The sequence below is a fragment of the Lampetra fluviatilis genome, chromosome 68, assembly GCF_964198595.1.
Source record: "Lampetra fluviatilis chromosome 68, kcLamFluv1.1, whole genome shotgun sequence".
Taxonomy (NCBI): domain Eukaryota; kingdom Metazoa; phylum Chordata; class Hyperoartia; order Petromyzontiformes; family Petromyzontidae; genus Lampetra; species Lampetra fluviatilis.
In genome coordinates, this window is record NC_136342.1 from 6117486 (window position 1) to 6143036 (window position 25551).

General features: G+C 52.1%; 1 protein-coding gene across 2 annotated transcripts in view; it reads left to right on the forward strand.

The window, feature by feature from the left end:
* Positions 1–25551, forward strand: part of LOC144952550 (tubulin beta-4B chain) — a 41737-nt gene that overhangs the window by 11396 nt on the left and 4790 nt on the right. Inside the window, exon 7 of one of the 2 annotated variants that reach the window (XM_078883003.1) lies at positions 25122–25459. The exons of the other annotated variant lie outside the window; for it this stretch is intronic. The gene's annotated coding sequence lies outside the window, so the exon portion shown is untranslated. Of the gene's footprint in view, positions 1–25121; positions 25460–25551 lie in introns of those variants that run through there. 2 annotated transcript variants of the gene reach the window in all.

A 25551-nucleotide genomic window follows, 5' to 3' on the forward strand; every position in this document is an offset into this window, starting at 1 on the left:
TATATATATATTTTACTTAAATCTATTTAATTATAAAACCTTAATATTATAAATTCACTCTCTCTCTCTCATACGATACGTATTATGGTGTTCTACACTCACCAATGACAGTAGTATCTTGAGACTTGACTCCAGTAATGACAATGACGATGACAATGACGACGATGACAGACCTGTGCAGTTCGATGAATGTGATGATGAATGATGATGATGATGGTGTTACTGCACAGGTATAATGAGGCCTTTAAATCAGTTCGAAAAATCCGCGATGCACTGAGGCCGCGAAACTTGAACCGCGAAGTGGCGAGGGATTACTGTATATCATTTGCGAATTTGGAAAATGGAAGCCTGGGTTAATGTTTTCTATATTCTATTATTTAATTTAATTTATTATTTTATCTTTAGACGTGACTTAACCGAAAGAAACAAATAATAATTCCTGCAGTCACGAAAGTTCTAAAATTAAGATTGGGTTAATGTTTGTTTGTGCCCATTTAAAAAGAAGTTCTCGTTCTTTGAACAGAGTTTATTCCATCACTTGCTGTCTCAGCCCGATTTTTTTTTTAAATCGCTGTGCTCTTAAATAAAAATAAAAAATGTTAAACACAGACCGAGGATGTCTTCTATTGAGTGAAAAGATTGCGTTCGGGGAAATTTTTAAAATTATATTTCGTAATCTCCGGATTGATTACAAGATGCATATTTCCCCCTGTATATGGGTGGCAGGGTGGTGCAGTGGTATTTAAGATCTGAAACAGGAGGAGGATTTCTCCACAACTCTGGCTGTCGCCTGATGAGGCCGGTTGTTGTAATTACCTGTGAAACGTCACGATATTCGCATGGCAAATGTTGTAATTAATTTACTCTCCAACACACAACCGAACTAGTAACAAATTGGCACGTTTTGTTTACGTGACAGACCTTACTAATTGGCTGTGGTGGTGGTGAGATTAACGACATTTATATTTACGCGATTGAACCCAAAAAAACTTCTTATGGATAATACTGGTCACGAAAGCCTACGACGTGTTAAACGAGAAAAAAGGCGCCTGGGTTCGGTTCCTGACTCGGGTGCCTTTCTTGCGCAGCTATTTGCAAGTTTTTTTCTTCCCACCTGTTCTATGTATGGGTTTCCTCTGGGTTGTTGAGTGTTCTACCATAGCTAGGAAACACACAATGTAACAAACCTCCAGTGCTGAAAATGTACCTGCAAATTACTCAATTGGGATTACACACAGCAGCATTGTGCCCCACCCACCAAAAACGTAGGACCCTTAAGAGAAAGAGTTGGGACTGGTCAGGCTTTCCAGCCTAAGTAAGCCAAGTTGGAATAATTATAAATAGTTTAAGCACAGTTTTACGGATATGCGTGCCTTATAATCCGGCAGGCGAGTGTGCAAGTGACCGGATTTGTACAATGTTATTGACACCGGGGACAAATTTGGTACACTTATTTCCAAAGAAATATGGTAAATATTGCCAAACAACCATAACTGCTGATGAGACCCTAAAGGTTAAAATAAGTACGCTTCTGAATTTAACGTTAGTTTATGGGTCTGGTGTTAAGTGTAAGGGGTCTAATATTCACCTATGGGTTCGGAGCACAAGTCTTTAGTTCCAATGTTAATCTGTTGGGACTGGTGATAGCCGATGGATCCAAAGTAAGCCTCTCGTTCCCGTTTAAGTAGAGTAGATGGGTCAAGTGCATGTCTTAGGGTTCAATATTAGGGTCAGTGCTCGCTACCATCACCCGCTTCACCGACACAATCACCACAGACAACCGCCGACGTTGGCATTGCGGAATGATGATTCTGCTGCGTTCCAGCACCACCCGGGGCTTTTGGGAGCGTCTCCCCGACATGCCATTGGTGCCAGGGCTTGTAACGAATGCCTCGCATGAGCCTTGATAAAAAAAATTATACCGACTTGGAGAACAACGCTCCTGTGTTAGTTTACACACCCGTGTTTGAACAGAATTTGCCTTTATTATTAATCTAGCTTTGCTACCCGGCTTTGCCCGGGACTTGGATTCACCACGCACGGCCGCCTTTGTCCCCCCAGTGGCGATGTTCACACAGCAGACCAGTTACTCGTTTGAGGCTGAGTCGACCTAGGGGAGGCCCAGGACTGGTTATAATAATCGTCACCGGTGGTGGCCGTGAGCAGGAATCGAACTCGGGTCGCCGGGTTCGTAGCGCGGCGTGCTAATCACTACACTACAATGCGTTACGCTTCCACATGTGTGGGTCACGTGACAGATTTGACATCACAGCTCACTTGCCGTGCAAAAAATATATGCATTATTGAGCTCCCCCCCCAAAAAATAAGTGTTTTTATAATTTTTGCATGGTGTACAGTCTGGAAAGTACGCACATGGTAAATTTCAAGTTTGTTGCATGTCGGGAAGTACGCCAAACATTTTGAACAGACACATAATCACAACTTTGCCTTTTATATATATGGCGATGAAGTACCATTAGCGAGCACCTATTAAGGTTGGCACAATTCATAAGATGTAGCGTAGCCAGAACCATGCCCAGCTGCCTTTGTCTCCCCAGTGCCGATGTTCACACTGAACTAGGTTCCCAGTGGGCAGCAGGGTGGCTGTGGAGTGTTAACTGAAAAACTAAACAATTTTTCTCTTATTTTACCAGGCAAGGACCTGGCTATCACAAATGATAGCTCAACGAAGTGGCTTATCTCGTGGAAATTTATATCAGCCGAATACTCTTAAATGCATGTTTTCAACTGTGGAGGGAAAAACCGGAGGACCTGGACACAAATCCACGCGACCAGGCGAGGTAGTTAACATCGCCTCGCCACCGTGGCGCCAAGAAGGGGCTTGGATTTTCTTCCTTGCTGTGTGGAGATTTAATGTTTTCCTCCTTGTTTGTATGGGTTTCCTCCGAGCTCTGGTTTCCTCTCATGCAAATATTGAAAAGTAAATAATGTATTGTTACTGGTGTTTGGCTAAACATCCCAGTGCCGAAAGATTACCTGAAAATTACTCAATTGGGAGGATGACATCAGCATTGCCCCCCTACTCTGACATGCGTACGTGGCAGGAGCCTCCTGAAAGTCTTGAGACTCTGCAAGGCTTTTATGGTATGCAGGAGGGTGTGGGTTCGAATTCGACCCTGATGCCTGCTGCTGTATATTTAGAGTTTGCATGTTCTCCCCGTGGTATCGTGGATTTTTCTTCGGTTACTTCGGTTTTTATTTTCTACATTTAGAATCAACGTGCGTTTAGAGAATGTATAGCAGCCAAATGGCTGCTATACATTTCCACGTGATGATAAGCCACTTCGTAGAACTGTAATTTGTGATTGCCAGGTCGCCTTGAAAAAGAGCTGCACAGCTCAGTGGACCTTACCTGGTCAAATAAAACAGTTTAATTAACAAGCGTAATTATATGAATCATTTGGGAATAAAATAGTGAGTAATTTAGAGGCTGCTGGACGAAGGCCTCCTCTAGGTCGTCACCGGATGTATCGCTCTGGGGCCTGCAGGGATTTATGAAACGCGCCCATTACTTCAACTGTCATGCTAGGAAACAGAATCAGCAACGCGCTGGAGTCCAGGGTGCTGATCATCACATCAACACAACGCAGAGTTATTTTCCGCATTGATTTTTTTCATGAATAGTTATCTGTAGTGCTCTTGCCAATAACATCTGGTGAATCCTGACTGCCAATGATACCCAGAAAGTCGAATCCGGTCCATGCTGCTTGGTCATATTGGTCTGTAAATCCAAAAGGCGGATGGAATGAGTACTGCTTGTATATGTAATGTAGTAACTTGGCGGGAGACGACCTTACGGGTAGCAAACTCGTTATTAACACCAACTTATATTACACGGGTGGCTAACTGCAGCCTTAACCCACGGGGTTCCCCTGGCTACACCCACACGGGCTCTTACGCCCCGTAGCTTCTCGGAACCCACCCGGCTGGGGTGTCCGTCTCGACTCTGGGTCCCACAGCCTCGTCCCACATGGACGTCAGACCACGGGTCCCACAGTCTCGCCTCCGAGCCACACAGGGTCCCGGCCCTTGCAAGGACAGCGGGACTAGGGGTCTCAGGGCCCTACCTCTTCAACTCCGTCTTCGATCTTCAACTGGTTATCAACTCCCCGAGTGCTCCCACGCGTCCCCCTTTATAGTCCTTCATGCGGACGTCGCTGAGAGCACCCACCCCAGTTGACCAATCACTGCGCGCTGCCCACGATCCTATTTCCCACCTTGTGTCAGCGCGCACAACCACGCACCCCGCGCCGCCCCGTGATCTATCACTGTCGGCGCGCGTCAACACCACCACTAGATATATGTTATTACACCTTTTAATAGGGGACGATGTTGCTATGTCTAAACCCAGTTGAATAATATGCTGGTGATATTTCAGCATTGGAATATTTTTTGCCAATACAAGTTCCATTGAGTTTTTACTTTGCAGCGATGCGAGGAAACCGGAGAACCCGGAGGAAACCCATAGATAACAGGGTGTAGCGCATACATTTACAACAGCAAATGCCATGCACCACTAAGTGGTGGTCACGTTATCACAGCGCTTGATTGAAGCTGGGTCTATTTTGAGGCCATGTGAATTGTGAAAGCCTTACTGGCAGGAGGGCAAGGAACAAACGCTGGTATTATGGGGTGACCGAGGTGACTTGGCAGATGCACCATCTCTACTCCCCACTGTGTCAACTTGCATTCTACACATTCCGAGCATCGCTCCTCTGACCTTGGTTGCTGTTGGAGTATGGCAAACTGCCCAGCAGCATTCTTTGTGAGCCTCCTCCAAAGATGCCAATGTTGACACCAGTCAATCTCAATTTTGGAGCTTTCGTGACTGCAGGAATTATTCTTTGGTTCTTTCGGTTAAGTCACGTATAAAGATAAAATAATAAATTAAATAATAGCATACTACGACGTTTCGATTGCAACACAAGCAATCATCATCAGGTATAAAAGAAATAGCAACAAAAATCTAACCAGAAAACTATAGACAGACACACAAGCAGACGGACATCACACAGACACACAGAGAGAGAACACGTATCGGCAGAAAGAGAGAGGTCGTTTCTGTGACGAGGCCTTAAATATAGAGAGGGGGCGGGGGCGGAGAGAGGGAGGGGGCAGAGAAAAAATTAGCATGTCAATGAGTGGACGACGACGTGGTACGGTAAGCAAGACGACGACGTGGTATGGTACGCAAGCTTGAAAATTAGGAGAAAGACACACTAAAATAAACTAACCTAGTAAAATATCGAAATGTAATGTAAAGCAACACAGAGAGTCGGTCAACACACAATTAACGCATAGCCCGGTTGATTACGTATTTGCGTACCGTACCACTTCGTCGTCTTGCTTACCGTACCACGTCGTCATCCACTCATTGACATGCTAATTTTTTCTCTGCCCCCTCCCTCTCTCCGCCCCCGCCCCCCTCTCTATATTTAAGGCCTCGTCACAGAAACGACCTCTCTCTTTCTGCCGATACGTGTTCTCTCTCTGTGTGTCTGTGTGATGTCTGTCTGCTTGTGTGTCTGTCTATAGTTTTCTGGTTAGATTTTTGTTACTATTTCTTTAATACCTGATGATGATTGCTTGTGTTGCAATCGAAACGTCATAGTATGCTATTATTTAATTTATTATTTTATCTTCATATGTGACTTAACCGAAGGAACCAAAGAATAATTGACACCAGTCATCGGCAAGTTGAATCAGCTCCACATCCTCCAGTACCACATCGCACCCACCTCTTCTCTAACCCGTGCTGTGGCTATTTAGCCCCCTCTATCTGGCCAAATAGAAGCTGCTTGGGCATGCGGTGGCTGGGCAAGTAGGCTACGTGACCCAACCAACGCAGTCTTGGCTGCCGATGGAGCTCACTGATGGGACTGTGTCCAGATCTTTCAAGGATCTGTGAGCTTACACAATCCATACTCTTAGGTTTTTTCGGTAAAGTCACGTAGGTAAAAAAATGTAATTAATAAAAGTAAAATAAAAGAAATGAAAAAATTCACGACGTTTCGGAAGCAACACAAGCCTCCGTCTTCAGGTGGAACCGTCACAGCCACGACAGCTGTATCAAGCAAATGAGAGATCACAAGAAATACTACCCCGTATATATAATGGTTGAGGGGGGAAGGGCCAGGAACTGCACACTTTTTTATTAATATGGTAAGGTGATGCTTAAGACCAAGAGTAGACTGCATAACAAAGGACTGAGCCTTTGTTATGGAGAGGTGCGGTTTGTAACTAACACATGGCAAACATGACAAAAGTGTGAAAAAAGAAACGCGAGTAAAAAACTAAAACTGGTAAAACAACAAACTGGCTGTCTATCAATGACCTGTAATAGTTGGCTGTCAAATAAGATGGTCCAAATAAGTGTAGTTACATCTTTTTTGCATGGTTAATCACATCTTTCCAATGATTACTCAGTTTGTAACCCTCATCACGGTTGAAATTATGTCTGTGCTTGTATATTTGTATGGCTTCGTGTACAAACCTTTGATGGTAGCCAGTAGGTTTGCAGAGCACCTTGGTCTCGGAGAAGACAATTTCATGAGAGCCCACAGAGTTTTAGCAATGATCGGCAACAGCCGAAGAATCAGTTCTGCCGTGTTTCAGATCTGACTTGTGCTCGCGGACACGATCAGAAATATGACGTTTCGTTTCTCCAATGTAGCAATCACCACAACTGCAACTCAATTTGTAGACTCCAGGATACTGTAAGTCAGGAACGACATCCTTCACAGATGGAATCAAATCACGGATTTTATGCACTGTACTGAATCGGACTTGGATCTTATGTTTGTTTAGAATTTTGGAGATATTTTTGGTCACGCCTGCTATGTATGGTAACGTGATAGTTTTGGTCGGAGTTTCATGTGGCTGTTTCTGTATGGTGGGAGAAACAGCTTGGCGTATGGTGCGGTCAGAGTATCCGTTCATCCTGAGGGCCCGATGTACATGTCTCAATTCACCGGCCAGGTGATGTTGGTCAGAAATGCCATGGGCTCTGTGGTATAGCGTTTTGATGAGAGAATTCTTTTGAGATGGGTGGTGGTGGGAATCCGGTTTCAAGTAGGAATCTGTGTGGGTGGCTTTCCTGTACACAGAATGTCCCAAGGATCCGTCAGGCCTCCTCTCAAACAAAATATCCAAGAATGGTAGTTTACCATCTTTCTCCACTTCCATGGTGAATCTGATGGATGGGTGTCTGGAATTGATGTGGTCCAAGAAGTGGTTCAATGCTGGGAGGCCATGTGGCCAGATGACGAAAGTGTCATCCACATACCTCTTCCACAGGGAAGGACGCAGGGTGGATGTCTGGATGGCGTCTGATTCAAACTTTTCCATGAACATGTTGGCTATCACTGGTGACAAGGGGGAGCCCATAGGGGTACCCTCATTTTGTTTGTAGAAGGTACCATTCCAGGTAAAATAGGTGTTGGTGAGGCAATGCCTAACCAGCGCAGGTACATCAGAATTCAATCCATGTTGGACTAAGTCCTCAATTATTGTTAGGGTGTCCGGTACTGGGACTTTAGTAAACAGAGATACTACATCAAAACTGACGAGGATGTCATCAGGAGATAGTACCATGTCCTTAACCATAGAGACTAATTGGGTTGAGTTGAGTACTGCCGAAGAGGTCTTGCCTGTGAAGGGAAGCAGAGTATCTGATAGAAACCGGGCTAGTTTGTAAGTAGGGGTGTTTATCGTCGACACGATGGGTCGTAGCGGGGTGCCTTTTTATGGATCTTGGGAAGGCCATAGAGTCTGGGAGGTCTTGCCGCCGATGGTTTTAGAGAGGGACGTTTGCTGGTTCGATTATGGAAGTCGAACTTGTGATGATGCTGTTGGTTTTTGTCGTTAGGCTTTTAGTGGGATCGTTTTTAATTTTGGAGTAACTCCCATCATTAAGTAGGTCCAGGATTTTGTTGTTGTATGAATCTGTATCCATGATGACCGTGGCATTGCCCTTGTCTGCCGAGAGGATGACTATATCATCTCTCTTTTTTAGGTCCGCGAGTTCAGAGCGTTCGTTTTTCCTGATGTTACTAGTGGGTTTCTTAGCATTCTTAAGAATAGTAGCTATTTCAGCTCTTGCTACATCCGCATGGATGTGTCCTATGCCTCTGAGGGCTACATCAATCTGAGAAATCACATCCTCTACTGGTATATATTTAGGGGTGACGGCGAAATTTAGTCCTTTGGCCAGTACCGTTTTTAGATTGTCAGAAATTGGGATGTTACTCTGATTAATCACGGTCTTGTTAACATCCAGCTTTGTAATGTGTGGCTCTGGTTTCTTTTTAGATAGGAGGTTGAATTTAGAAATCAGGTTAGCTTTGCATTTGGCTAACATTGAGTCAGCAGAAGCAGAAGTCATGTTATCAACATGGTTCCAATTGGAAGGTGACATTTTTTGTGTTAACATTAAATGTGTTTGTAATACCCATCGCTTTCACACTCACATCCGCTGCTGTGTCCTCACCGAACTCTAAAGAGATCTTATTTAAAGCTAGCCTATCACTAACATCGGAGAGAATAAGGTTGCTCCGATCTGAACTCGATAATTTAGACAAGACTCTCTTACAAACACATTTAACGCCATCCAGACATCCACCCTGCGTCCTTCCCTGTGGAAGAGGTATGTAATACCGTCGAATACAGGTCGACACCCGGGGTTGAGGCACACTGAGGTTTATTACAGCAACGTTGTGACATACACACTTGAGGGGGTATCGGCCCCCTCACCCGTCTATCTGAGGACACACCTCCTAGCTAACCCTAGCCTGCCTCAGAGTCCTCCTCTCGTGGACTAGGGGAGGCTATCTTGGCCCGACACTGGTCAGTCGGGCCCGGTACTCAGAGTCCAGACCAACACTGGTTCTGGCTCTGGCACCACGCCACTAGCTCGAGCCTGCGCGGTCCTGACAAGGACGGCGTAGCAGGGGGAGACCAGGGCTCTAACTCGGACGTCTTCCGTCTTCTCTTCTTAGCTAACCCAACCCAACTCTCCCCAGCCCCCCGATACATTCCCCTTTTATACATCCCCCTCCCTGAGGGGTGGGGCCCCGGGGGATCGTAACGTCCGAAGCGCGGACGTCGTAGAGGGCACCTGCCCGTGCACTGACGTAGCCCCGCCCACTGTGCTAGTTTCCCGTAGGATCCCATACATATCAGCTCGACACATATTTCCTCCGTAAGACCCCTACATCACCCCCCCCTGTACAGCTCGCAGCCGTCCCGGCTGCAACATCGACAATAAAAGTTTATTCAGCCCTCGATACCCCAGCGTGTGCCTCATTTTTTTCAACAATAACGCAACGAGAAGAACAACAGGAAGAAAGAAAAAAAATAACCCGACGAACCCCCCCCGCGAATAAATACGAAAACCGTAGGACGAGCGTATATACACGTGTTTCTTTACCTGGAGTCCCCCCCCCAGCCCCCCACAGAAGACGCACAACACACACAACACACACAACACACACAACACACACAACACACAACACACACAACACACACCCAATAATCGTACAACGCAGCGCGGCACGTGCCGGGAACACAGCACGGACGCCCCACACCGTGAGCACAACATGCGAATGTACACCGGAAAGAGAAGCCACAAAAGACGCAAAAAAAAAAAAAATTTTCTTCTCTTTTTTTCTTCACAAGAGTTTGCGCATTTTTGCGCGCGTCCTCGCCGCAGGCCCGTCACACGGGACAGGCGCGGCCGGCAGGTCGTCGGCCGGCAGGTCGTTGGCCGGCAGGTGTTCATCACAGAGCGAGTCTGTTGCTGGCGTCGCAAGACCCTCAGCATCACCTGCGGGGGTCGTCGGGCGTGAGCCCGTCACTCCCGGTGCGCCTGGGGGTGGGACAGCCGGCAGCACGTTAGGCGGGAGCAACGGAGAAGACCCCTCTGAGTCGGACGCCCCCCCACATGCTTGGCCACGCGCGTGTGTAGTGGGATCTCGCACCGCAACGAAGGGTTTTAGCCTGGCAGGGTGTACAAACCACCGGCGCCTCCCCCATTGAATGCGCACGCACTGAGGTCTCAGGACCTCAACCACCTCGACGGGACCCCGCCACGGTCGCAGCAGTTTAGAGGAGGACGCGAGCGGTACCTGGGGACAGTGCAACCATGCCCTGTCCCCCGGCTTCCACTGTATTACATGCGCGCGACCCATTCTGAGGCGCTCATTAGCCCTCTGCTGCCTGGCAGAATTCTGCATGGCAGCATCCCGAGCCTCCGTTAATTTTTGCAGGTTGAATTTAACATGTTCGGCCAATTGAGTTTTTCCTTGCGGCGCCGGGATCTGCAGTTGGGCCTGAACAGGTGGCTCCGGTTCGCGGCCATACATAAGGAAAAAGGGGGAAAATCCCGTCGCAGCATGGGGGGCCAACCGGTATGCTGACAGGACCCCCTGAATTTTCAAATCCCAATCCGTCTGTGAGTCAGAAACGTGCTGCGACAGCATCGACGTGATGGTACGATGCAACCGCTCGACCATCCCGTCGGTTTGTGGGTGATATGGAGAGGTGCGAATCTTTTTAGTGCCAAGGATGTCACAGACCTGTTTGAGCAATTTGCTCGAAAATTTTTTACCCTGGTCGGTCAGCAACCTCTCGGGAGCACCTTTGTCAAGGACGTATCCCTGGACAAAGGCCTCCACGATGGCTGCCGCCGACTGGTTGGCCAGGGGCCAGGCCATAGGCCAGCGCGTGAAATATTCAACCCCGGTTAGCAAATACCTATTTCCCCTAGGGGTGGCGGGGAACGGTCCTAGAATGTCCAGCGCGACGAGTTTGTTCACCCGGGAAACCCTGATAGATTGCAGGGGCGGGTTCGACTCCTTCGCTGGTGGTTTGCGCTGCGCACATCTAGGGCACGATCCTAATAGATCCCCGACATCCCTTGTCATGCCCGGCCAAAAGAAATCAAGTTGGAGCAAGGCCAGGGTCTTTTGGGTACCCAGGTGGAGGAGGCGCTCGTGAGCGGCCCACACCACCCTACCCCGTAACCCCGAAGGGACCACCAGCCGGTGGCGATGGGATTTCCCGTCCCAATGCATTAACAACCCACCGAGCATTTCCCATGCGTCGGCATCACCCCTCTCCCGCCCCCGGTCCCTGACGCGGCGGCGCAACGCAAGGAGGGAAGTATCTTCCATTTGCAACCGGCCCCATTCCGTAGCAGGCAACCCCAACAGGGAATCAGAACCCTGTTGTGCGATAGAATTAGTCATTGATGCTGCGTCATCAGCAGCCGCCAAGACCGGGACAGGCAATTCAGCAGGATGCCTGCACCGACCCGACCCCAGGAGGCATGCGCATTCGGGGGTGGTCGGCATGCGTGACAGGGCGTCCGCGTTGGTGTGGCGAACGCCCTTACGGTACGTGGTCTGAAAATCAAAATCCTGGAGAACCTCCAGCCATCGAGACAATTGTCCCGATGGTTGTTGGACTCGCAGGGCGTACTGTAGCGCTGCATGGTCCGTACGGACGGTGAAACACTGTCCGTACAGATACGGCCGGTACTGCTGGATGAAGTAGACAATTGCCAGCAGTTCCCGACGCGTGACACAATATCGTTGCTCCGCTGGAGACAACACTCGGCTACCGTACGCGACCACCCATTCGACGCCCTCGACCACCTGGGACAGCACGCCCCCAATACCTGTGTTGCTCGCGTCAGTATCGAGCACAAAGGGTTTTGAAAAATCTGGATAAACCAGGGGAGGGGCATTAACCAGAGCGTCCCGAAGTGAGCGGAACGCAGCCTCCTCCTCCTGTCCCCAATGGAAACGGACCCCCTTTGACGTCAAAGCGTGCAGGGGTTTAGCAATGGTGGCAAAGTCCGCGACAAAGCGTCGGTAGTATGACGCGAAACCAACAAAGCTCCTGACCTCTCCCACCGAGGTGGGAGTCGGCCAGGAGCTGACGCACTGCGTTTTGGCGGGATCGGTAGCAATACCCGAGCGCCCTACGATGTGCCCCAAATAACGTACCGATTCGCGCAACAAATGACACTTTTGGGGTTTAAATTTCAAATTAGCAGCCCGCATTTTGAGGAAAACGGCCCGCAACCTCTGGAGATGCTCGTCGAATGTTCTGCTAAAGACGATAACGTCGTCCAAATAGATTAAACACGAATCCCACTGCAATCCAGCCAAAACCAATTCCATCAATCGCTGGAAAGTCGCCGGCGCCGAGTGTAATCCCATCGGCAACCGGTTAAATTGGAAGAGACCATGTGGCGTACGGAATGCGGTTTTAGGCTTAGATTCATCGTCCAGAGGAAGCTGCCAGAATCCCGAAAGCAAATCCAATGTGGAGAAGAATCGCGCCCCCGCCAAGGCGTCGAGCGATTCATCAATACGGGGAAGCGGGTATGCGTCAGCAACGGAAATTTTGTTGAGGCGGCGAAAATCGACGCAAAACCGCAACGATCCATCCTGTTTCTTTACCAGAACGATCGGTGCTCCCCACGGGCTGGTAGAGGGAGTAATGATATCGGCGGCTAACATGTCATCAACAGCCGATTTGACATGGTCCTTCTCGGCGGGACTCAGCCGGAAGGGATTTTGGCGTATGGGCGCGCTGTCACCAGTATCAATATGGTGACGCAGCAAATGGGTGCAGCCCAGATCGAATTTGTTTTGACTAAACACATCGGCGAATTCGCGCAATAGTGTCCTAAGTTTTTGACGCTCTATATCCGACAGGTCCGTCGATCCCGCACAAAGCGCCTCAAGCCACCCTTCATCGGTGTCCGAATGTGGAGTCGGCAGAGTGGCAGCGTGCACGTGATTTGCGACAGACTCCTCACAGGGCACCGGCGTTGCGTGAGCAAGCACGGTCCCCTGGGGAATTACCACGGCCTGCGACCCCACATTGAGGACCGCGATGAAGGGGTCCCCGTCCCCCCTTACAATGGTCTGAGCGGGAATCAAATGCGGCCCGCTAACCCCAGCCCTCGATGGGCCGAGCAGGACACCCTGGTCCCCAACACCCTTAGCGAAGGGCCTACGAAGCTTCAGGGGTACCAACATTTGTGTCCCCGGCGGCACGCGAATCGTCTGAACTACAAACGCGGGTACCGTCGCGAGCGCCGAGCGATCCGTAGTAGGGGAAGGCAAAAACGCCATCCGCCGTCCCGACGGGAGTTCAATGCAACCCTGATTAATCATGATCCGAATCGGCATTTTGCCCAAGAAATCCGTCCCCAGCAGGCACGGAACCGCCAGCGAGGAGGACACAAAAATAGGGCCGGACAATTTAATATCACCGATCGAAATTTGCGCGCGAATCTGCCCCATGATACCCAGTGAGCCCCCGTTAGCAGCGTAGAATGGCACATTAACCGGTAGCAAGGGACGACTTTGGACAGGGAGAATGTTGTATATTAGTTCCGAAATGATGGTTGCCGACGCACCTGTATCGACGAGGATACGCACTTCGACCCCGTCAATATACCCTACTACGGCCGACGACCCCGACGGCGCAGCTAGAACGCGATGGGCCAACACGGACCACTGGGCGGGATCGAATTCGGTCCCCATAGTGGTTCGTGTTGGCCCCATGGTGTGCAATGTTGGCCCCCCGTTCGTTGCGGTGTGTACATGTGTAACGGGTGTGTGCTTTGGCCAAACATGTGGGGTGCCGCGACTCGCCGGGTCATGTCGGTGGAGCTTGGGAGGAGGAGGAGGAGGAGGGCCGGCGTCCCGGCGAGGCTTCGTCCCCCGCTGTCGAGGGGAACGGCACCCCAAGGCGACGTGGCCCCGGACGCCGCAGTTATAGCAGCGCGGGAGCGCAGGTGGTGAAGACGGGCGGTCGGAGCGGGTCGGGCCATCCCGGTCCACCCGTGCTCCCATCCGTTGCTGCTGTCGGAAGTCGGCGGCGTAAACCTCCTCCGTCGGTGAGGTGACGGCAGCCACCGTACGGCCGGCAGCTGCCCTGCTGGCCTTCCTTCGCTGCGACAGGAGGTTGGCGTGGAGGAGCCGCGCCGCTTGGAGGGAACCCATCTCCACGTCCTCCTGCGCGACGATGGCGACGTCCAGGTCGTCCGCCAGCAGAAGGATCTTCTCGGTGACCATGGCGTCGACGCCTTGGTCATCCATACGAGGGAAGGCCGTCTTTGCGAGCGCCAGAAGGCTGGTACGGTAGGCGAGGGGCGACTCCTTCGCACCCCGCTGGCGGTCGTAGAATCGCTGCCTACACTCCGCCGAGGGTCCGTAAACCCCAGCCAGCAATTGCAGCGCCATCTGAAGAGTAGAGCGCTTGTCCCTCGATGCGGACGTAAGAGCGGCGAGGGCGTCGCCGTCAAGAAGCGCCGGTAGTGCGCAGAGGGCTTCGTCGTCTGACCACCCCGCCATCTCTTGATGCGCGAGGAAGCGCCGCTGAAATCCCCCCCAGTCGCCCTCCTCAGCCACAAACTCCTTCCGCGGGGGCAGCCTTTGGTGTAGTGCAGCGACCGCCGTGGAGGGCCGCACTTTGATGTCCCCGCGACTCGGCCGAGCGTCAGCACGAACGGCAGCTGTAATCGCCTGTCGCGCAGATAGTGACGCTCCGTCCGAAGGCGGTGACGCGGCAGCTCCAGCGGAGTCGATGTCGGACCCCAAGTTGAGGTTGGCCACGCCCTCGGCAGCTGCTGCGGCGATGGCGGGACTTTCAAAAGTGCCGTCGGTAGAAATGGCGGGAAGGTGCAACGGCCGTCGGCTGTCCTCGCCTCGCGGTGGTCCAGCAGCCCCCAGCCGAGTGATGGTCTCGAGCGTGGCGGCAGCAGCGTATAGCAGCTCCGCCAACCTCGCGTGCGCCAGCCGCAGCCCGTCGGACAGCAACTCCCCTTCTTCCCGATGCCCCGGTAAGGACGCATTCGGTCCCGGCTGCTCGTTGCCCCCATCAGCCGTCTCTGGTACCGCACTTCCCGCGGTGTCCTCCGCCTCCTGCACCCCGGCCCGAGCTGTTCGGCGCGTGTCCATGTTCGTTGTTGTTTACTTCTGATGCCAGATGTAATACCGTCGCATACAGGTCGACACCCGGGGTTGAGGCACACTGAGGTTTATTACAGCAACGTTGTGACATACACACTTGAGGGGGTATCGGCCCCCTCACCCGTCTATCTGAGGACACACCTCCTAGCTAACCCTAGCCTGCCTCAGAGTCCTCCTCTCGTGGACTAGGGGAGGCTATCTTGGCCCGACACTGGTCAGTCGGGCCCGGTACTCAGAGTCCAGACCAACACTGGCTCTGGCTCTGGCACCACGCCACTGGCTCGAGCCTGCGCGGTCCTGACAAGGACGGCGTAGCAGGGGGAGACCAGGGCTCTATCTCGGACGTCTTCCGTCTTCTCTTCTTAGCTAACCCAACCCAACTCTCCCCAGCCCCCCGATACATTCCCCTTTTATACATCCCCCTCCCTGAGGGGTGGGGCCCCGGGGGATCGTAACGTCCGAAGCGCGGACGTCGTAGAGGGCACCTGCCCGTGCACTGACGTAGCCCCGCCCACTGTGCTAGTTTCCCGTAGGATCCCATACATATCAGCTCGACACATATTTCCTCCGTAAGACCCCTACAGGTATGTGGATGAAACTTTCGTCATCTGGCCACATGGCCTCCCAGCATTGAACCACTTCTTGGACCACATCAATTCCAGACACCCATCCATCAGATTCACCATGGAAGTGGAGAAAGATGGTAAACTACCATTCTTGGATATTTTGTTTGAGAGGAGGCCTGACGGATCCTTGGGACATTCTGTGTACAGGAAAGCCACCCACACAGATTCCTACTTGAAACCGGATTCCCACCACCACCCATCTCAAAAGAATTCTCTCATCAAAACGCTATACCACAGAGCCCATGGCATTTCTGACCAACATCACCTGGCCGGTGAATTGAGACATGTACATCGGGCCCTCAGGATGAACGGATACTCTGACCGCACCATACGCCAAGCTGTTTCTCCCACCATACAGAAACAGCCACATGAAACTCCGACCAAAACTATCACGTTACCATACATAGCAGGCGTGACCAAAAATATCTCCAAAATTCTAAACAAACATAAGATCCAAGTCCGATTCAGTACAGTGCATAAAATCCGTGATCTGATTCCATCTGTGAAGGATGTCGTTCCTGACTTACAGTATCCTGGAGTCTACAAATTGAGTTGCAGTTGTGGTGATTGCTACATTGGAGAAACGAAACGTCATGTTTCTGATCGTGTCCGCGAGCACAAGTCAGATCTGAAACACGGCAGAACTGATTCTTCGGCTGTTGCCGATCATTGCTACAACTCTGTGGGCTCTCATGAAATTGTCTTTTCCGAGACCAAGGTGCTCTGCAAACCTACTGGCTACCATCAAAGGTTTGTACACGAAGCCATACAAATATACAAACACAGACATAATTTCAACCGTGATGAGGGTTACAAACTGAGTAATCATTGGAAAGATGTAATTAACCATGCAAAAAAGATGTAACTACACTTATTTGGACCATCTTATTTGACAGACAACTATTACAGGTCATTGATAGACAGCCAGTTTGTTGTTTTACCAGTTTTAGTTTTTTACTTGCTTTTATTTTTTCACACTTTTGTTATGTTTGCCATGTGTTAGTTACAAACCGCACCTCTCCATAACAAAGGCTCAGTCCTTTGTTATGCAGTCTACTCTTGGTCTTAAGCCTCACCTTACCATATTAATAAAAAAAGTGTGCCGTTCCTGGCCCTTCCCCCCTCAACCATTATATATACGGGGTAGTATTTATTGTGATCTCTCATTTACTTGATACAGCTGTCGTGGCTGTGACGGTTCCACCTGAAGACGGAGGCTTGTGTTGCTTCCGAAACGTCGTGAATTTTTTAATTTGTTTTATTTTACTTTTATTAATTTAAATTTTTTACCTACTTGACTTTACCGAAAAAACCTAAGAGTATGAATCCTTGCAGTCACGAAAGCTTCAAATCTAGAACTTACACAATCCAGTTTCGTTAAACCCAGGAAGGATTGTAGGCGGTCAGCCTAAATGTGGGCTCTGTGATGGTGAGATGTTAACTACAGTGAGGGAAAAATGTATTTGATCCCCTGCTGATTTTGTACGTTTGCCCACTGATAAAGAAATTATCAGTCTATAATTTTAATGGTAGGTTTATTTGAACAGTGAGAGACAGAATAACAACAACAAAATCCAGAAAAACGAATGTCAAAAATGTAATAAATTGATTCGTATTTTAATGAGGGTAATAAGTATTTGACCCCTCTGCAAACATGACTTTGTGGCAAAACCCTTGTTGGCAATCACAGAAGTCAGACGTTTATTGTAGTTGGCCACCAGGTTTGCACACATCTCAGGAGGGATTTTGTCCCACTCCTCTTTGCAGATCTTCTCCAAGTCATTAAGGTTTCGAGGCTGACGTTTGGCAACTCGAACCTTCAGCTCCCTCCACAGATTTTCTATGGGATTAAGGTCTGGAGACTGGCTAGGCCACTCCAGGACCTTAATGTGCTTCTTCTTGAGCCACTCCTTTGTTGCCTTGGCCGTGTGTTTTGGGCCATTGTCATGCTGGAATACCTATCCACGACCCATTTTCAATGCCCTGGTTGAGGGAAGGAGGTTCTCACCCAAGATTTGACAGTACATGGCCCCGTCCATCGTCCATTTGATGCGGTGAAGTTGTCCTGTCCCCTTAGCAGAAAAACACCCCCAAAGCATAATGTTTCCACCTCCATGTTTGACGGTGGGGATGGTGTTATTGGGGTCATAGGCAGCATTCCTCCTCCTCCAAACACGGCGAGTTGAGTTGATGCCAAAGAGCTCCATTTTGGTCTCATCTGACCACAACACTTTCACCTAGTTGTCCTCTGAATCATTCATATGTTCATTGGCAAACTTCAGACGGGCATGTATATGTGCTTTCTTGAGCAGGGGGACCTTGCGGGCGCTGCAGGATTTCAGTCCTTCACGGCGTAGTGTGTTACCAACTGTTTACTTGGTGACTATGGTCCCCGCTGCCTTGAGATCATTGATAAGATCCTCCCGTGTAGTTCTGGGCTGATTCCTCACCGTTCTCATGATCATTGTAACTCCACGAGGTGAGATCTTGCATGGAGCCCCAGGCCGAGGGAGATTGACAGTTCTTTTGTGTTTCTTCCATTTGCGAATAATCGCACCAACTGTTGTTACCTTCTCACCAAGCTGCTTGGCGATGGTCTTGTAGCCCATTCCAGCCTTGTGTAGGTCTACAATCTTGTCCCTGACATCCTTGGAGAGCTCTTTGGTCTTGGCCATGGTGGAGAGTTTGGAATCTGATTTATTGATTGCTTCTGTGAACAGGTGTGTTTTATACAGGTGTAATAAAGGACTCTCTCTCAGATGTCGATCTCCGTTGTCCTTTATTGGGTTCGTAGAATCTCGTTACCATGGCGTCCTCGCTCAGGCCCGCGTCCCTCCCGACGATCTCTCCACAGCCACTCGGCTGCTCCGATATGCAGTCTCCCTGCTGCTCTGAGATGCAGTCTCCCTGCTGCTCCGTTAGGCAGTCTCCCTGCTGCTCCACCTTGCAGCCACACCACTGCTCCGCTATCTATCTTCACTGCTGCCCCGTATACAGCTAGCCTCCCACACCCGCTAGCTCTCTGCGTCTGACACCGATGGCTGACGGTGTCGACGTCTCCCACCGCGTGGCGACCGCGCCACTCTCTCCGTCCTGCCCAGCGTGGCCTCCTCCTGTTTCACTCCGTCTCAACTCCCCCTTTTCCCTTCCGGTTCTCCCCCTAAATCCTCTCTCCCACGTGACCCTAACTCCACCCACTCCCCACGTCACCCAGACTCCGCCCCCCCTCAATCCTTGCTCGCATTACACAGGTAACAAGCTGAGATTAGGAGTACTCCCTTTAAGAGTGTGCTCCTAATCTCAGCTCGTTACCTGTGTAGTGGTGATACGCGCTGGGGGTATACGTCGTGTGCCAGCGCGTATGTACGTGTGTGTGTGTGGTGACGCGCGCTGACGGGGAGGAGCAGGCGTCAGCGCGCGGGTGGGGGTAGTGCTGCTGATTGGCTGTGTGCCGGTGACGCGCTGAGAGGGAGTGATCGGGTGGCAGCGCGGTGTGATTGGTCGAGGAGTGGAAACACGCGCTGGGCGGAAACGGATCGTAGAGATAGCGCGTGGTGATTGGGTAACTGAGGAGCGGTGCCGACGTTGAGGTCCGCATCCGCTCCGTCTCCCGGGAGGAAGGGATATATAAGGTGATGCACAGAGGAGTAGGGGGGAGAAGTGAAACCATCTAGGAATGAAGACGAAGGTGCAGAGATAGAGCCCGGAGAGGAGAGTAATGGAGAGTAATGGAGAGTAATGGAGAGTAATGTACAAGGTGTAGCCAGAGAGAGAGGAAGGTCTACACAAGCCGAGTAATGTACAGTGTGTAGCCAGAGAGAGTGTAAGGTCTACACGAGCCGAGTAATGCATACGGTGTAGCCAGAGAGAGTGTAAGGTCTACACGAGCCGAGTAATGCATACGGTGTAGCCAGAGACAGGATAAGGTCTACACGAGATAGGTACTGAAGAGTGTGTAGCCGGAGATGTAAGGTCTACACGAGACGGGTACTGAAGAGGGTGTAGCCAGATGTGTAAAGTCTACACGAGACGAGTGAAGAGTGTAGCGGAGGCGTAAAGTCTACACGAGACGAGGGAAGAGTGTAGCAGAGGCGCAGAGTCTACACGAGACGAGAGAAGAGTGTAGCAGAGGCGCGGAGTCTACACGAGGCACAGAGAGTCAGCAGCACAGAATCTACGGGAGTCGAGAGAAGTGTGGAGCGGAGAGAAGAGGTCACGAGTTGTACCGTTGTATGGTGACCGTACTGTGAAGAAGAGAGGCCACGCGTTGTATCGTTACAAGTCAAGATTTAATAAAAGAAGTGTGTTCCCGTCAAAGGAGTTTCCTGCCGTCATTTCCAATACTTCATCTGGCGTCAGAAGTGATACGGGCTTCCAAGTATGGAGACAAGGAAGACCCGTAGGACCCACGGGACTGACCGCGAGGAAAACCTGGACGACTCGGGGCCGCTGGTGGCGGGGGGTGAGGAGGACGACTTGCCCACGCTACAGGATCCGTCGACGGCGCCGGGCGAGCGACCGGGGACCGAGGCCGTGCTTCGTGAGGCGCACTCCCGACTGGCGGAGCTGCTGCTCGCCGCCGCGTCCATCTTGGCGGAGATCAGCTCGTCGGCAGGAGCAGGGACGGTGGGGGACATTTTACAAGGTCGCCCCGCAGATTCCCGCCAAAACGAATGGGGGATTCCCGCCATTGCGCCTGGGCCTACTTTTGGCAGGAGCGGCGAGCGCCACGTGGTGGTGGGGTCCCAAGCGCGCGCATCGACGTCATCGGCGCGCGATGGGGTCCGCCATTTTACGTCTGCCGCTGGAGCCGCCATCTTACACACCGACGGAGAGGCGGAGAGGAACCACGAGGCGGATGACTTCATTTTTCAGCAGCGTCTGCCCACGTTGTCAGCCTTCAAGGCGGAAGGCGGAGACTGGGGCCAATTTCAGCGAAGGTTTTTGGCGCATCAAGAGATGTCCGCGTGGTCCGATGCTACGGCGCTGCGGGCGTTGCCTGCCATGCTGGACGACGACGCGCTCGCGGCCTTCAGGTCCGCACGGAAGTCGGACCGCTCCACGCTGAAGGATGCGCTGGGTCTGTTGGCCAGGGTCTACGGACCTCCCTCGGCGTGCCGCCATCATTTCTACGCAAGACGGAAAGCGGCCACGGAGACCGCGCTGGCCTATCGCACGGCGTTGCTGGCTCTTGCCGATGCTGCGTTCCCTCGGATGGACGAGGAGGGCCAAGACGCGATGGTTTTGGAGCAGCTGCTTAAGTTGGCGCAGGACCTGGGGGTCCCCATCAACACAGCTGACGAGATTGATATTTCTTCTTTGAGAGTCGCCACGAGTATTCAAGTGCACGAGGCCCTACAACGGAAACAAGGAGTTGGTTGCAACACTGCCGTCGTCGCAGCTCCGGGTTCGGTGGTCACCGAACCCCAAGTCGTCAGCCCACGAGAGGAGGCGTTCGCCGCGGGACGACCAGGGGACTGGAGGCCGGGGGCTCGGTCGCCTCTGCGATCAGGCCGAAAGTCGGAGCAGCCGAGATCTACTCCGACCCTCGTCACGTGCTATAACTGCGGCCTCCGGGGCCACGTGGCGTCCGGGTGCCGCGCTCCGCGTCAGCGCGCCATGGGGGCTCGGCTGGACGACGACCGAGAGCCCAAGTCATCTCTACCATCCCCGGCAAGTCGCGGCACCTCACACGCTCGGTCTGTATGCTCGACACACATGGGACGCCGCGTCGCGGCGGAGGAGGGCCGGTTAAGGTTCGGGGATTCGGTTCGGCCAGGGGGGTTCGGCCGGGACCAGGGAGATATTGAATGGGCGGAATTGGGGCATAGAATTGTGGCTGCTTCGGCGGGTTCGTCCGTTGTTACGGGATCTATTGATGGGGTCGAGATTAGGGTGTTAGTGGACACGGGGGCGTCGGCAACTATTATATCGGACCTCATTTATAATATTCTTCCAGTCCAATGTCGTCCGCTGCTCCCGGTGGATGTGCCATTTTACGCCGCTAATGGGGGATCGTTGGGCATTATCGGTCAGATTAGGGCGTCCATTTGCATTGGAGATATCAAATTGTCGGGACCCGTTTTCGTTTCGTCTTCTTTGGCGGTTCCTTGTCTTTTGGGCACTGATTTCTTGGCTAAAATGCCCATTAAAATTCTTATCGATCAACGATGCATTGAACTGCCATCGGGTCGCCGGATTGCATTTTTAACGAGCCCTACTGACATTCGGACGGCGTGCGCTACGATACAAGCGGTGGCGACACAGACCGTGCATGTGCCCCCGGGTTCACAGATGTTAATTCCCCTCCGGCTGCGGAAACCGTGGGTGAGGGAGGCTTCGGAACAAAGTATGCTTTTGGCTCCTTCTAACAAGGCTGTCGGGGGTCTTGATTTATCGGTGGCTCACACTTTGGTGCGGGCTGACAGGGATCCGTTTGTAATGGTTTTGAACGCGGGGTCGCGGCCAGCTGTCATTCAACAGGGCACCGTGCTGGCTCACGCGGCGCGGGTCCCTGTGGATAATGGGTTGGTTGCGCAGGTGGGCTCGAGCCCCACGCAGAACGTTGAGCTAAGGGAGGACCTTGAGTGGGTCCATTCGCTATGCGCCGCCTCGGACGGTTTGTCGGCGGTGCAGTTGGGTGCGCTGCGCGAGTTGCTCATAGAATTTTCTGATGTGTTCAGTAAACATAAGTATGACATTGGGTGCACGGATTTGTTGCACCACCACATTGAAACGGGCGATGCGGCGCCGGTCAGGCTAAATCCCTTCCGCCTGAGTCCTGCGGAGAAGGAACACGTACAGTCGGCTGTTAACGAAATGCTAGAAGCCGACATTATTTCGCCCTCCTCCAGCCCGTGGGGAGCGCCTATTGTGCTGGTTAAGAAGCAGGACGGGTCCCTGCGATTCTGCGTTGATTTCCGTCGCCTGAATAAGATCTCTGTGGCTGACGCGTATCCGCTCCCCAGGATGGATGAGTCCCTCGATGCATTGTCTGGTGCGCGATATTTTTCGACTCTTGATTTGTTATCGGGGTTTTGGCAGTTGCCACTCGACGAAGAGTCGAAACCTAAGACAGCATTTCGGACTCCAGGGGGGCTGTTCCAGTTTAACCAGTTACCCATGGGACTTCACTCCTCTCCAGCGACGTTTCAGCGACTTATGGAGTTGGTTTTGTCGGGCTTGCAGTGGGATACATGCTTGATTTATATGGACGATGTCATTGTTTTCAGTAAAACATTTGAAGAACACCTCCAGCGATTGAGAGGGGTGTTCTTGCACATGCGATCGGCTAAACTAAAATTTAAACCGGCCAAATGTCACCTCCTTCGTAAGTCGGTTAGATACTTGGGTCACATTGTCGATTCTTCGGGGATCTCCACCGATCCCGCGAAGACGGATTGTGTCGGTTCTTGGCCGACACCTACGTCCGTTTTCGACGTGCGTAGTTTCATCGGGTTTGCTTCTTATTACCGGCGGTTCGTTGAGCACTTCGCCACTATTGCAAAACCCTTGCACGCTCTAACGGCGAAGGGAGTGAAGTTCAAATGGGGACTGGAGGAGGAAGCCGCGTTTCGCTCCCTCCGGGACGCCTTGGTGGGTGCCCCACCCTTGTGTTATCCCGATTTTACAAGTCCCTTTTTGCTGGACACGGATGCTAGCAACACGGGCATTGGGGGGGTGCTATCCCAAGTCGTCGGGGGTGTCGAAAGAGTTGTCGCCTACGGTAGTAGGGTGTTGTCTCCGGCGGAGCAGCGCTACTGCGTCACCCGTCGCGAGCTGCTTGCCATTGTCTTTTTTGTGCAACAGTTCAGACCATATCTCTATGGTCATCACTATACGGTCCGAACGGACCACGCGGCGCTACAGTAGTCATTGAGGGTCGCCCAACCCTCAGGCCAGTTGTCGCGGTGGTTGGAAGTCCTCCAGGACTATCAGTTTACGACTACGTACCGTAAGGGGTTGCGACACACAAATGCCGATTGCCTGTCGCGGTTGTTGCCTTGTAATGAATGCGCGTGTTTGTCGGGATCGGCGCGCTGTAAACCGACGCTTGCGGGGGAGATGAGGGCACTGGCTGCGACAGCGGGCGCACCGATCGTGGATGATTCCACTGCCTCTCAGGGTCGGGACTCGCTGCTCTCGTTGTCGCTCAGCGAATGGGGCCATCTCCAGATGGCGGACAGCTCGCTGCTAGCATTGCGCCGCAAGGTGGGGGGTCCCGAGGGGGACCAGGAGCGCACCGGCTCCTATGTACTTAAGCAGGGCATGTTATTAAGATGGGACAGTTTGTCCCGGCGGAACGCACTCGTGGTGCCTTCCGCTGTAAGGGGGAGGGTTGTTTTGGCGGCCCACGAACGCCTCTTGCATTTGGGAGTTAACAAGACGCTTGCCCTGCTTCAGCGTGACTATTACTGGCCGGGAATGGGAAGTGATGTGGTAAATATTCTGAAGGGTTGCGTTGAGTGCGCCAGACGTAAACCACCGCCCGTGGCAGCTAATCCACCGCTGCAATCTATTCAGGTCTCGCGCACTAACGAGCTCGTTGCACTCGATATTTTGGGGCCCTTTCCAGTCACGCCGAGAGGGAATAAATACTTGTTAGTGGGGGTCGAATACTTTACCCGATGGCCTATGGCGTGGCCTCTCGCTAACCAGTCGGCAGCGGCTGTGACGGACGCCTTCGTCCAGGGCTATGTCCTGGACAAGGGGGCTCCCGAACGCCTGCTCACCGACCAAGGTAAAAAAATTTCGAGTAAATTGTTGCAAGAGGTGTGCGATCTGTTGGGTACCAAGAAGGTGCGTACCTCCCCGTACCACCCGCAGACAGACGGGATGGTGGAGAGACTTCATAAAACTTTGACTTCCATGCTGTGCCAGCAGGTGTGTGAGGCACATGTAGATTGGGACCTGCAGGTCCCGGGGGTCCTTGCCGCGTATAGAATGGCCCCCCATGCAGCTACGGGGTTTTCCCCATTCTATTTGATGTACGGTCGGGAAGCTGACCCGCCAATGGAAACGCAACTTGGCCTGTCCGCTCCACGAAATAATTCTAAATTGGCAGAACATATTAAGTTTAATATTCACAAGCTGACAGAGGCGAGGGAGGCCGCACGGCTTAATTCGCGGGCTCGCCAAATTGCTAATGAACGGTTGCGGGCACGGAAGGTGTCCATGCACGAATGGAAACCAGGTGACAGGGCCTGGCTGCATTGCCCTCAGGCACCCTTGGCTACGTCGCCTAAATTGTTGAGACCGTGGAGGGGACCCGTGGAGGTCGTGCGCGTTGCACGGCCCCAGTGCGTTCAGATAAAGTGGGGATAGCGCCGTTGGTACGTTCACCCCTCCCGACTGAAACTGTTCTCGCCTCCATATGGCCTCCCCTTGTGTCGTGAGGGCCGAGCGTGTGACGTGACCGGCGACCCACAGGGGGAAATGTCTCTGCCTGATCCACACGTATTTTCGCCTGATCTGCTCCCAGGTGTCTCGGAACTGACAGCTGCCGACCACCGGCGGCCGGATCTCCGCGGCGGGGCCGGCCCTTTCAGGCCCGTTCCGCGCCGTCTGGAGCAGCCGGAACCGCCGGACGGTCGTCAGTGTCCCGCCCCATACGACGGACCAGCCAGACGGACTCACGCCAGGTCGCGCTACTTTGCGTGACCCGCCTCGTGAGGAGTCGGGGCAGTTGGAGCGCCTCGTCACTGCGTGTAGTCGCAGGGACGCTGGGCGCGTTCGTTTTCTGGAATTCGCTTGTATTGTGTTGTTGTTGACTTTTCTTGTGTTCGTTGTCAATTTGTACATAGTTCTTGTTGTTGTTGTTGTTATGTTACGGGGCACACTGGGGGGTTACGGGGTTTTTTTTGTTGTTTTGGTTGTCGTCTTATCGTTGCGGTTGGTTGTTGTTAGCAGCC